We start from the raw sequence: 12,424 nt of genomic DNA on the forward strand, positions 1-12,424 counted from the left end.
CTTTGGCCTTTTTACAGAAATAGCAGCAAACTGCTCTTCTACTAACTCTTGTGAAAGGTTCTAGTTTTGCTTGATCAGGTTAGTGCAGTTCAGTGGTGACTGTGCGGTTTTGTCCTGGTGTAACTCCACTGTCCAATTTAATGAATTTGTCCACTTGATTCTTTCCTGGAGTGTACATTGTCCCAGACTCTTAAACAAGAAGTTAAATACTGAAATGCAGCCTGGAAATAATAACAAGGAGTCTGGTGGCACCTTAAAGACGAACAGATTTATTTGGGCATAAGCTTTCGTGAGTAAAAACCTCACTTCTTTGGATGCATAGAGTGAAAGTTACAGATGCAGGCATTATATACTGACACATGGAGAGCAGGGAGTTACTTTGCAAGTGGAGAACCACTTGCAAAGTACCTGGAAATTACCTGGAAATAATGTCCAGATACCCTTGAATGGAGTCGCTTGAAATACCTGCTGGCTTGGAACCTTCGAGCTTGCAGTCACTTGATGATACCAACTGAAGTGATGAAGAGTGTGGAAGGGGAGAGCTCAGGAAATGTGCCTGTCTGCCCAAACATCAGTGCCGCTATCTTATTACTTCCAAAGTACCTGTAGATTTACGATCCCAGCTGTGGGCTCTGCACCATTGTGCACAGAAGCCCTGTTCCCTGCCTGCCTAGATGGTTATTCTCTGGTTGCATTAACCATGTTCCAGTGGGGTGTGGAGCTCTGTGGGGCAGTGACCGCAATTCCCCCAGACAGGGCAGAGCCCAGGCGGCGGTGCTGGCCCAAGAAAGAGAAACCCTCCTGCATGGTGGAGAAAGAAGCCAGGATGCTCTGAGCCCTTGGCTGGAGGCTGGACAGTGCAGGAAATGATGCTGCATGGCAGCAGAGGGAGACTGGACTCTGAGTGAGAGATAGTATGGGGGGAAATAAACAGTGAATGGGGGCCTCTTGTCCTATGCAAGGATCTCTTCTGTTGACCCTAGGGAGAGGTACCTTCCGCCGTCCCGTAGATGGATTCCCAGCCACCCCAGTCCCACCATCCCTGTGCACTTGCAGGTGACCCTGCTCAGAATCCTATCTGACAGTATAGTTGAGCCTGAAGCATCCATGCTTTCCCCCCTCCCGAGTCCCTACACACTAGTACCTGTTTAGTCCCCACGCAGAGAGTCCCACTGCTTCCCCGCAGAGGGAGGGTGAGGTCCTTAGTTTTTCCTATATAGAGGATCACCCTGCATAGAGCAACCTGGTGCCCACCAATATCCCCTATGCAGCTCCCGAAACAGGGGTCTCTACAGTCCCTTTGCTGCCACCGGGTGGTCACGGCGGCTCATTACAGCCGCCTGCGGGGGAAGCGCACGCGCAGTAGGTTCCGACAGCCCCTTCACAGGAGCAGCCCTGGCAAAACCCGGCGGCATCCCCTCCCCTTTTTCGAGCCAGAGGCATGTTGAGCTCCTATTGGTCCGGGCGGCGCAGGGGCGGCGCATAACACCAGTCCCGAACCCGGCCGCGCCCAGGCTAGGGTGAGGCGTGCTCGTGCTGGGCTTGTTACGCCCCGTTCGCAGCTAGGGGACAGGAGCGCTGGGAGGGGCCAGACCAATTGATCCTCTCCCCCCAGTGGCTGAGCCCAGGCCGCCTCCTCAGGTGGCCGAGCCCCAGGCTACCCTCCCTGTGAGGAGGCCCCGCCTGCCCAGCGGGTGCCTAGTCTCCGCGGCGTGGGGCTGGCGGGGCTCTGGCTGACCGGACACCTCTGTCTCCAGAGAGAGACGCGCTCTGCGCTGGAGGGACAGAGCCTGGCCACAGGGTCCCGGCCTGAGGGAGCCGCTTTGGGCGTTTGAATTCGCCCTTCAGAGCACGAGGTGGGTGAGGTGACCGCTTGGATTGGACCAACTTCCCTGCGGGGGGGGCTTGCACAGCGCGCGGCGCTTTTCTTCTGGCCGGGCGGCGTTCTCCTCTCGCTAGCTGCCGCCCGAACCTGCCGGGGGGCACAATGGAAAAGTTTGGCTGCCCTTTGAACTGCTCAAGTCTCGCAGGCTCCCCCCCCCATCCCCAGTCTCCCCTCCCGGAAAGCAGCGGCCCCTCCCTGGAGCTCCCAGCTGTTGTTCCTACGTGGGGGAGGGAGGAGGGGGGCGCAGCTCGGAGGCTCGGGCAGCTGCGATGCTGCAGGGAGGGGGCGGGGGGGGGAGGGGATGTGACCAAGCGGTGCCAGCAAACCCTGGCAGAAATCGGGGGGGGGGGGCACCCGACTGTGCGTGCCCCCTCCCCCCCATGCATCACCTCTGCTGGCATCGCTCGGGATGGTGGCTTCACTACAGCGGCGGTGGAGCCGCTCCTGCCGCTGTGCCGAGCGGCCGGGCTGAAGTGCCGCCGCGGCGCAGCTGCAGCGGTTCCATGTAGAGATCGGTGAGGCCGGACGTGACTCCGGTGTGACTTGAGGGGCTCAGAATTCGCTCTGTTTTCCTTCGGATGTGACGGCGAATAAGGAACTAAACCCTGTTACCTGATCACAGATCCTGGGTTGTCTGTAACCCTGGGACTGGCATAAGGAATCCAGGTAAACCTCAATCAGCCTAGGTACTTCTCTGGCCCCCCTCACTGCAGTCTCCGTGCACCTCGTGATTATTAAGGGATTCTCCCCGTGCAATGCGTGTAAAGTAGGGACGTGTTATTCTTAGTTGATGGGGGCCTGGGAAATTCAATGACTAGCCCAGGGTCACCTAGGGAACTTGGCCCAGATTCTTAAAGGTATTTAGGCACTTAACTCCCGTTGAAATCAGTGGGAGTTAAGCATCTAAATACCTTTGAGGTCAAATCTGGGCCTTTGTGGTTGAGTTAGGAATAGAACCCATGACTTCCCAGGCTCAGTTCAGTATCCTACCTACTAGACCGTCCTTTTCTCCTACTTAAAATGAAGCCAGCAGTTACACCAGGGCCCTCCCACTAACTTTTATATATGTGCATATTTTGTCAGTCTCACATGGATCATGAGTATGATTGAAATCCAGAGTCTTCAGATCCACAGCCAAGACCTGTTCCACTTAACAGTTCCTCCTCCTATTGGTGTTGTCCTGGAAATGAGCTGATATGTCCCTGCTACCTCTATTTTATGGCTGTTGTGGCCTCCCAAGAGATGATGGGGAAAGGGGAGGCGCCTGGGGCACTATTTAAGTTGGGTTTCTCCCTATGGCTGAGGTAATTCAGTCTTTGGCAGCAGGGGAGTAGAGGCAGGAGCTCTGAAAGATGATGATCCTGGTGAGTCCCCACAGAGATGTGTGGAAAAGGGGAATATTCTGGCTGTAGTTGGTGGGATGTGTATATTGTTTAAGCTCACGTGTGCCTGTCTCATTTATGGCTAATTTTACCCCTTCTTTTGGGTGATTTAAGTTTCCTTTGGGGGTTGGGGGGGGCAGAGAGAAGTGTGCCAAGAATCAATGGTTAGTGCCAACATTGTATTGAGTAAAAGCAGCAAAGAGTCCTGTGGCACCTTATAGACTAACAGACGTTTTGGAGCATGAGCTTTCATGGGTGAATACCCACTTCTTCGGATGCCATTCACCCATGAAAGCTCATGCTCCAAAACGTCTGTTAGTCTATAAGGTGCCACAGGACTCTGTGCTGCTTTTAATATGGCTACCCCTTTGATAATTGTATTTAGTGAGAGTCGCATTGGCAAAAGTAAACCAGAGTAAGGCCAGGTGTACACTACAGACTTATATCGGTATAACTGTCGCTCAGGGATGTGAAAAATCTGCTCTAGCCCTGCCATTAAAAGGCGCGCAGTGTAGCTGCAGGATCCTGCAGACAAAACAATTCTAACCCCATGGAGCCGCAGCAGCTCCTGCACACACAGCGCTGTTTACACAGGCGCTTTTCATAGTTAAACTTTTGTTTTTCCAGGAGTGTGTGTGTGTGTGTGTGTGTGGGTTTGTTTATTTTTTAACACCCCTGAAAGACCAGTTCCAGTGTAGACAAAGCCTCAGAGTTTCACTGCTTGCTAAGTACTAGGTGAAATAGATTGTTTAGCGTAGTTAACACATTTCAAGGGACCATTCAAGGTGAAGTGGCCTGTTAACACTCCTCCAGTCACAGGGAAGAAAGTAAAGGGGCGGAGGAGAAAGCAGTTCGGGGAGGTTGTTAGTGGTTTACAGATGGTTGTTGTTAAACCATAAACCCAGTATCTTTATTCAGTCCAGGATTTTTAATGTCTAGCAAAGTTATGAATTTAAACTCCCAGGCCCGTCTTTTTGAAAATGTTGTGCAGGTTTCCTTTGAGGACGAGGGCTGACGGATCACATACAAGAGTGAAGTGTGAAGGTAAATGGGGTGATCCGTGGGTTTCCTCTATATAGTTGTCTGTAGGGTTCCAAGCATTGGCAAACACTGTCCCCTGCATGTACTTGGTTGTTCAAAGGGGAGTGGGTGGGGTGGCACCCAGTGGGTTTTGGGGTTCAGAGAATATCAGGTGTGTGGGGCTCTTGGCACCTTGCAGGATCAAGGCCTTTGAGTGTATTTATTATATAAGGAGGGTGTGTATAAATATGTTGTTGTTGGTCAGAGGGACATTTTTGCAGGTTATAAAATGGAACACTTCTGTGTAGACCTGAGTAGACCTTATTCCACAGTTGCCCATTCTGGGGCTTCTCCCACCTTTCTGTCAAACAGCTGGTACTGGCCACAGTTGGAGACAGGGATAGTGGAATTGCAGGAAACTCCTTTTTATTGTGTTTGTGTAAAGTCAAAGAAGCAGCTTGGAGGAAAGGGACCTGAGAGCCCCCTGTGGCTAATCAGCTGCAGAGAAGCCAGAGGACAGACTGGTTTCACTTCTCAGACATTAGCAGGTAGCAAGGAATGTTTGAAAGCCACTCAACTGCATGCAGAGCTCCATAAAGACTCTTTTTAAGTTGTTCTCTGAACCTGAGGCCTTGGCTACACTTGCAGATGTACAGCGCTGTGAGTTAAACCTGACTTTGTGCAGCTGAGTAGGGAAAGCGCTGCTGTCTGTCCACACTGACAGCTGCCCAGCACACTGTCGTGGCCACATTTGCGGCAATTGCAGCGCTACTGGGAGTGGTGCATTATGGGCAGCTATCCCACAGAGCACCTTTTCCCATTCTGGCGCCGTGGGTTGTGGGAAGGGGGCGTGGGTGCGGGGGATTCTGGGTCCTGTCCCAATGCCCCGTGATGCATCGCTTCGCATCCCAGAAATCCCTTTGTTTCCGTCCACCTTTGGCGCCATCTTTCAACGGTTTCTGTGCAGCGCGATCTGTCTGCGGGAAATGGAGTCCGAACTGCTGAGGCGTATGCTGACGAGTCTCGCCAGCACGTCACATTTGGCTGTCAAACTATTCCTTAAGATCCAAAGTGACAGTGAGAGTGAGGGTGAGGAGTCCGACGATGCTATCGAGCCGCGTAACGCGTACGACACAAAATTACTTGTGGCATTCATGGACATGCTCAGCACCGTGGAACGCCGCTTTTGGGCTCGGGAAACAAGCACCGAGTGGTGGGATCACATCGTCATGGAAGTCTGGGATGACGAGCAGTGGCTGCAGAACTTTCGGATGAGAAAAGCCACTTTCATGGGACTGTGTGAGGAGCTCGCCCCCACTCTGCAGCGCAAGGACACGAGATTGAGAGCTGCCCTACCAGTGGAGAAGTGGGTGGCTATTACAATCTGGAAGCTGGCAACTCCAGACAGCTACCGGTCGGTCGCAAACCAGTTTGGAGTGGGGAAAGTCGACCGTTCGAATCGTGTTGATGCAAGTTTGCAAGGCCATTAATTGCATCCTATTCAGAAGAACCGTGACTCTGGGTAACGTGCAGGAAATAGTGGATGGCTTTGCACAAATGGGGTTCCCTAACTGTGGAGGGGCGATAGATGGGACGCACATTCCTATTCTGGCACCACCCCACCTAGGATCCGAGTATGTTAATCGGAAGGGGTATTTCTCTATGGTTCTCCAGGCGCTTGTGGATCACCGTGGGCGTTTCATTGACATTAACACAGGCTGGCCCAGAAAGGTGCATGACGCACGCATCTTTCGGAACACTTGGCTGTTCAGGAAGATGCAGGCTGGGACTTTTTTTCCCAGAGCAGAAGATCACGGTAGGGGAAGTTGAAATGCCCATTGTGATCCTTGGAGATCCTGGTTACCCGTTAATGCCGTGGCTCATGAAACCCTACACAAGGAGCCTTGACAGCAGCAAGGAACGGTTCAACTACAGGCTGAGCCGGTGCCGAATGACTGTGGAGTGTGCCTTTGGCCGTTTAAAGGGCCGCTGGCGATCTCTGTATGGGAAGCTGGACTTGGCTGAACACAGCATCCCTGCGGTTATATCCGCGTGCTGTGCCCTCCATAATATTTGTGAAGGGAAGGGTGAAAGCTTCACTCAGGCATGGACCTCCGAGGTTCAACACCTGGAGGCTGAATTTGAACAGCCAGAGAGCAGGGCTATTACAGGGGCCCAGCGCGGGGCTGCAAGGATTAGGGATGCCTTGAGGGAGCAATTTGAGGCTGAAAACCAGCAGTGATATCTGGTGCCCTGCACGGGAGTGAAGTGCAGTAGTTCCAATCTTTAGGAATCAGTGTCTGCTTAGCAGACAAGCAGACTTGCAGTGCCTGTTTATTTCCTGGGCTAAGGAGTCTTTTACTTTATGCAATAATAAAGAATGTTTTCAAAGCCAAAGAATCCATTTATTGAAAAGAAACAAGGGGGTGCAGTGGGGAACAGTACAATCACAGATTCGCGTATGTCCTGTCTGGTGTGCTGTGCAGTGAGTGCTGCACTTCAGGACAGCTATACTGCATGGTGATGGGGGTTGAGTGCAGAGGGTAAGGGTCGTGGTTTTCAGGGCTGGGTGGTGAAGATACTGGTGTTGGAGGCAGCGGGTGGCGTGAAGAACATGGAAGTCGGGGAAAGTGGGTTGGAGGTGACAGTGGGGCACAATGGAAAGAGTTTTGGGACAAGGGCTGTGGGGGGGTGGCGTTTGCGGTACTGCTCCTCTTTCTGCATGGCTACCAGCTCCTGGATAGCGTCTACTTAGCGCTCCAGGATGCTTATGAGCCTATCAGTGCTTTGCTGCCGGTGCGCGGTGCTTTGCCGCCAGTGCGCTGCGTTTTCCTGGCGGATCCTGCTTTCTCTCTCCCTCCAGTCCTGTGCTTTCTCATTCTCTTTAATAGATTGCCGCATCACTTCTTGCAGCATGTCTTCTTTGCTTTTTCGTGGTCTCTTCCTGAGTCTTTGCAGTCTCTGAGCAGGCGATAAGAGGGACGGCTGAGGTCTCAAGGTTGATGCAGCTGTATAGGCAAAATGCAACATTTAACAGAGGCAGCATTGTTTATACCAGACAGAGTAATGATTCCCCCCGCACTTAAGGAGTAGAAAACACACAGGGTCTACACAATAGCATAATTTTCCCATCCGAAACAGAGCGCACACATCCCACGGGAGCCTCAAAATGGTGAGTAAGGGGGACTGATTGTTTCAGGGCTGCACTGTCCTCTGGGTTTCTGTGCCTTGGGGAGAGCCAACAGCTTCAGGGGGCACCTACACTGAACACTGTCCCAACATTTTCCACAGGAGTTCGTCCTGGACGATATCTTGCTGCTGAGGGTGACCTGGGAAGCAAGGGAGGGTCTTCTACTGCAATGCGGCTTCCGCCCTGGCCCATATGCAGCTTGCCTGTGTGCAGCAATGGTCCCCCGGCCCCTCGCGGCACAGTGGCGCGGACACGTTAGCCTGGCTGGGACAAGGACCACGGTGGCTCTCCCGATAAACCTGCGCAAGCGCATTGCACACATTCTGGATGAGACATTCGAGGAGATTACCGAGGCCGATTACCGCGATGTGATAAACCACATCAATGCACTATTCCGCATCTAGGCATGCATGCCTAACCCTCCTCTCCCAAAGAGCCCGCACCGAAAAAATTCCTTCCAGGAAAAAAAAAACGCTTACCGGGAACATGCTCTTCTGTTTGTCCTCCACCAAGTACCGGCCGCTGCGACTGGCTACCTTCCTCCTGGCTCGAGAAGAGCTCCTGGCTGCATGGCTCCAGGGATTCTGGGGTGTCTCCATCTGGCCCACCACCATCACTCCCGTTTTCCTCTTCTCTCCCCCCCCCCCGGCTCTGAAGTGTCCATGGTGGTGCTCAGAGTGGAGGTGGGGTTAACCCCAAGTATCGCATCCAGCTCTTTGTAGAATCGGCAGGTCACGGGGGGAGCACCCGAGCGGCCGTTTGCGTCGCGGGCTTTGCGGTAGGCACTCCGCAGCTCCTTCACTTTAATCCTGCACTGCAGGGCGTCCCGGTCATGGCCCCTTCCCATCATGTCTTTTGATACCTTCCCGAAGGTATCGTAATTCCTACGGCTGGAGCGCAGCTGGGACTGTACAGCTTCCTCCCCCCAAACACTGATGAGGTCCAGCAACTCGCCATTGCTCCATGCTGGGGCTCGCTTGGCGCGTGGAGGCATGGTCACCTGGAAAGATTCGCTGATAGCACTCCACGCCACGCCGGGCTGAGCAAACAGGAAGGGGATTTTTAAAATTCCTGGGGAATGTAAAGGGTTGGTTACCTGAGGCCAGGGCAGTAGAGTTTGAACTGATGACCAGAGTGGCTAGAACAGGCATTGTGGGATATTGCCGAATAATTCTGGAGGCCATTCACAGCGCATTGGGCGGCCACACTGGCGCCGCAGCGCTGCAGTGGCAGCGCAATACTCACTATTCCTCTCGGAGAGGCGGAGTACATGCGCTGCAACCACGGAGATACAGCGCTGCAAATGCCTTGCCAGTGTGGACGGGGAGTGAGTTACAGCGCTGGGGGAGCCTTTACAGCGCTGTAACTCGCAAGTGTAGCCAAGGCCTAAGTGGGAGAGGGACCACGTGTTTGGGTTTCAAAGGGTTTGTTATGTTTAGGGGACAACTGAACTATTTTGTTCTTGGGTAAAAGATCAGTGACTGGTGGGTGCAAGTGCCCTGCATAACTATACAATAACATCACCACAGCATTTGCCCCCCTACCAGTGCAGAGGGTGTTACTTACCTAATGTTTCTAACCTGGTTAGTCTGATATCTAGTTTTCTGTCCCCCTGCCCCTCTCAAAGGAGCGGCAGGGGGAACAGACTAAGCTCTGTGGTGCAAAGGCTGCTTCTCAAGCTATGTCTATGCTGTGCCTGACACAATGGATCCGTAACCTCAACTGGGTTCCCAGGTGCTACTGTGCTATTATTAATAATAATAATAATAATAATAAAGACTCCAACCCCCTAACTCTGCTCTTCTACCTCTTTCTGGCCCTTAGTCTTTGTTGTAGAACTTGAATCCTTGGTGCCACAGAGCTCCTTGTCCCCCACTGACTCTGGGAGGGGAAGATGCAGAAATCTAAAATTAACATCAGCAAAGAGTCCTGTGGCACCTTATAGACTAACAGACGTGTTGTAGCATGAGCTTTCGTGGGTGAATACCCACTTCTTCATATTCACCCACAAAAGCTCATGCTCCAATACGTCTGTTAGTCTATAAAGTGCCACAGGACTCTTTGCTGCTTTTACAGATCCAGACTAACACGGCTACCCCTTTGATACTTAAAATTAACATGTGTACTTAGAACAACGCTGGTCTTTCAGACTCTGCAAGTGTGAGAATACTTCCCTATCAATAGTGCTTTTCAGCCAGTCATTTGGTATCAGTCCGGCTCTGTGAGGTGGAACAGGATCTAGCTCCTGTCTTCGTACTTAGTGGATCCCCATTACAATAGTATTTGAGCCCCTCGCAATCTGCAGTGCCTGGCTGTTATTCCCTCTGTACAGGTGGGGAATTGAGGCACAGGGAAGCTATGTGACTTGCCCAAGGTAACACAGGGAGTCTGTGGTGGAGCAGGGAATTGCACCCAGATCTCATAAATCACAGTCTGGTGTCCCACCACGGCTCTGCATCTTACAAAGAGGGACACCACACCCTAAGCCAACACCCTCTCAACACACAGCTCAACTCTGTTTTTCCACAGTGATAGTCTCCCCGAGGGGAGGTGCACCGTTCCTGGAGGTACTGCAATACCAGGTCGATGTGTGGAGGGGATGGAGCAAGCTCCTATTCCGTCTCCCTGTTCGTACGAAACCCTCCATTCTCACTGGCAGAGCAGAGCTCAGTACAACCAGAAAGGTGCATATTTTGCACAATGGCATATGTTCCAGTTGTTTGTTCCTATCTCCTGAATCTACCACCATGTGACTTTTCTGGAGCATGCATGAGAACATCCCCATAACAGAAAAGAGAAGTCAGGTTCAGTTTCCACTGCCTTATCGTGCGATGTGCTGGAGAGCTGCTTATCCCTGTTTCCGTGCTGCATGCGAGCTGAATATAAATCTGTCTCTGAGGAGATTAGAATCCAAAGAGTTTCTGAGGGGCAGGTCTGCTCTAGCTCTGTGGAGAAGAGAGAGAATCGGTTAAGACTCTGGGGGTTCCCAGTTTGATATTTAAGTATCGAAAATGTGCCATTTATTGGGGAGGGGCTGTCATCTCAAAGGTTCCTTTGCCTTTCTCTTCCTTTCCCTCCCTCTCAAGACTAGGTAAAGCTGCAGCAACGGATTCCTAGGATTTTAAGGGCAGCAGGGACAATGGGATCATTTGATCTGACTGCCTGTGTAACACAGGCCAGAGAATTTCATCCATTTGCCCCTGTACGGAGCCAAATAACGTGTTGGACTACGGTGGCATGCAGGCTTGGAGTCTGGCGAGACGGAGACTACAACACTGTCCTCAGCCGTTTCTTCCAATGGGGCACCAATGAACATGCCAAAGCTATCAACTCTGTCAGGTGGGATCCCTGCAGATTTAGGTGCTTGTCTACACGGGAATAGTTCCTGCCATGGCTATAGTGGAATAGCTTTGGAAGTAGAGCAGTAATTTTTGGGAATAAAGTTGCTTTTATTTGGAATAGAGTGTCCATGTGTGTGGGGGTTATACTGGAATAGCTACAGCGCAGTGGTTACTCTGCTTATAGGAGGTCAGTCAATTCCCCCATGTAGACAAGCCCTTAGACTGCAGGTTTTGTGGGTCCCAGCAGCCAGCTCTGCTCAGTCTCCAGAGCTCACTTTGTTTTGGTAGCTTTCTCTCTCTACCGTTGGGGCTGTGGAGCTCTGGTGCCACCTGCTGGTTGTGATTTCACAGCTTGGTGGAAAAACAAATAACTGCAAGGGAGGGGGAAGCAACTCTCTCACTGAGCCCTGGTCTACGCTACCAGCCTATGTTGGTATAAAATGCATTCCCTGAGCGACACATTATATTGACCTAGCCCCCCCCCCGGGTAGACTGGTTTCTCCTATGGACATAGCTACTGCCTCTTGGGGAGGGGCAGCACCTACGCTGACGGGAGAAGATCTTTCAGTGGCACAGGTGGTGTCTTCACTAAATGCTGCAGCGCTGTAAGTGTGAGCACCTGCCTGGGATAAATCAATCGCCACAAAACAGCCTTTCACAGAAGAAACAACGAGGAGTCCTTGTGGCACTTTAGAGACTAACACATTTATTTGGGCATAAGCTTTTGTGGGCTATAACTCACTTCACCAGACGCATGGAGTGAAAAATACAGTAGGCAGGTATAAATATACAGCACATGAAAAGATGGGAGTTGCCTTACCGGGTGGGGGGTGTCAGTGCTAACGAGGCCAATTCAATCAGGGTGGATGTGGCCCATCCCCAACAGTTGACAAGCAGGTGTGAATATCAACAGAGGGGAAATTACTTTTTGTAGTGACCCAGCCACTCCCAGGCTTTATTCAGGCCAAATTTGATGGTGTCAGGTTTGCAAATTAATTCCAGCTCTGCAGTTTCTCATTGACTCCTTGCTGATAGACTAACAGGGCTACGCCTCTGAAACCTTTCACAGAAGAGTAACACTGAGCACTTCACAGCTGTAAAGCATGTGGCAAACACTGCATAATGTAAACTCCTCACAAAGCTCCTTGGAGAGGAGGTAAATAGCTTAATCTTCACTCTGCAAGAGGAATTTGAAACGGGCAGCCACCTGAAGTGTCCTGTCCCAAGCCACATTGTAAGAACCAGAAGTTAACTATTAGTGTTTTGAAATCACATTACAGAGGATTGGGACCCCTGTGTGCTGGGTGTAGTACCACACCTAGTGCCTTCACTTGAGCTTACAAACCAAAATACACAGACCATCTGTTGGGTGGGGAGAAGAATACAACCTGTCTGTATAATTAATGCAGTTACTTGTATACATGTGACCTTCACTATTATATAAAAAAAAATTAAGTATCTCCCTGATAGACCCTTATTCATTCCTTCTCCTGTTAAAAGTACTTACTCACTCCAGAAAGTAGAGTCCCCACTTTTTAAAAAATTCTCTAGTAGCACTCACAGGTATAGACTAACAAAATTATAACAGAAACTTAACACAACATTT

This window comes from Emys orbicularis, chromosome 7 (genome assembly GCF_028017835.1).
Source record: "Emys orbicularis isolate rEmyOrb1 chromosome 7, rEmyOrb1.hap1, whole genome shotgun sequence".
NCBI lineage: Eukaryota > Metazoa > Chordata > Testudines > Emydidae > Emys > Emys orbicularis.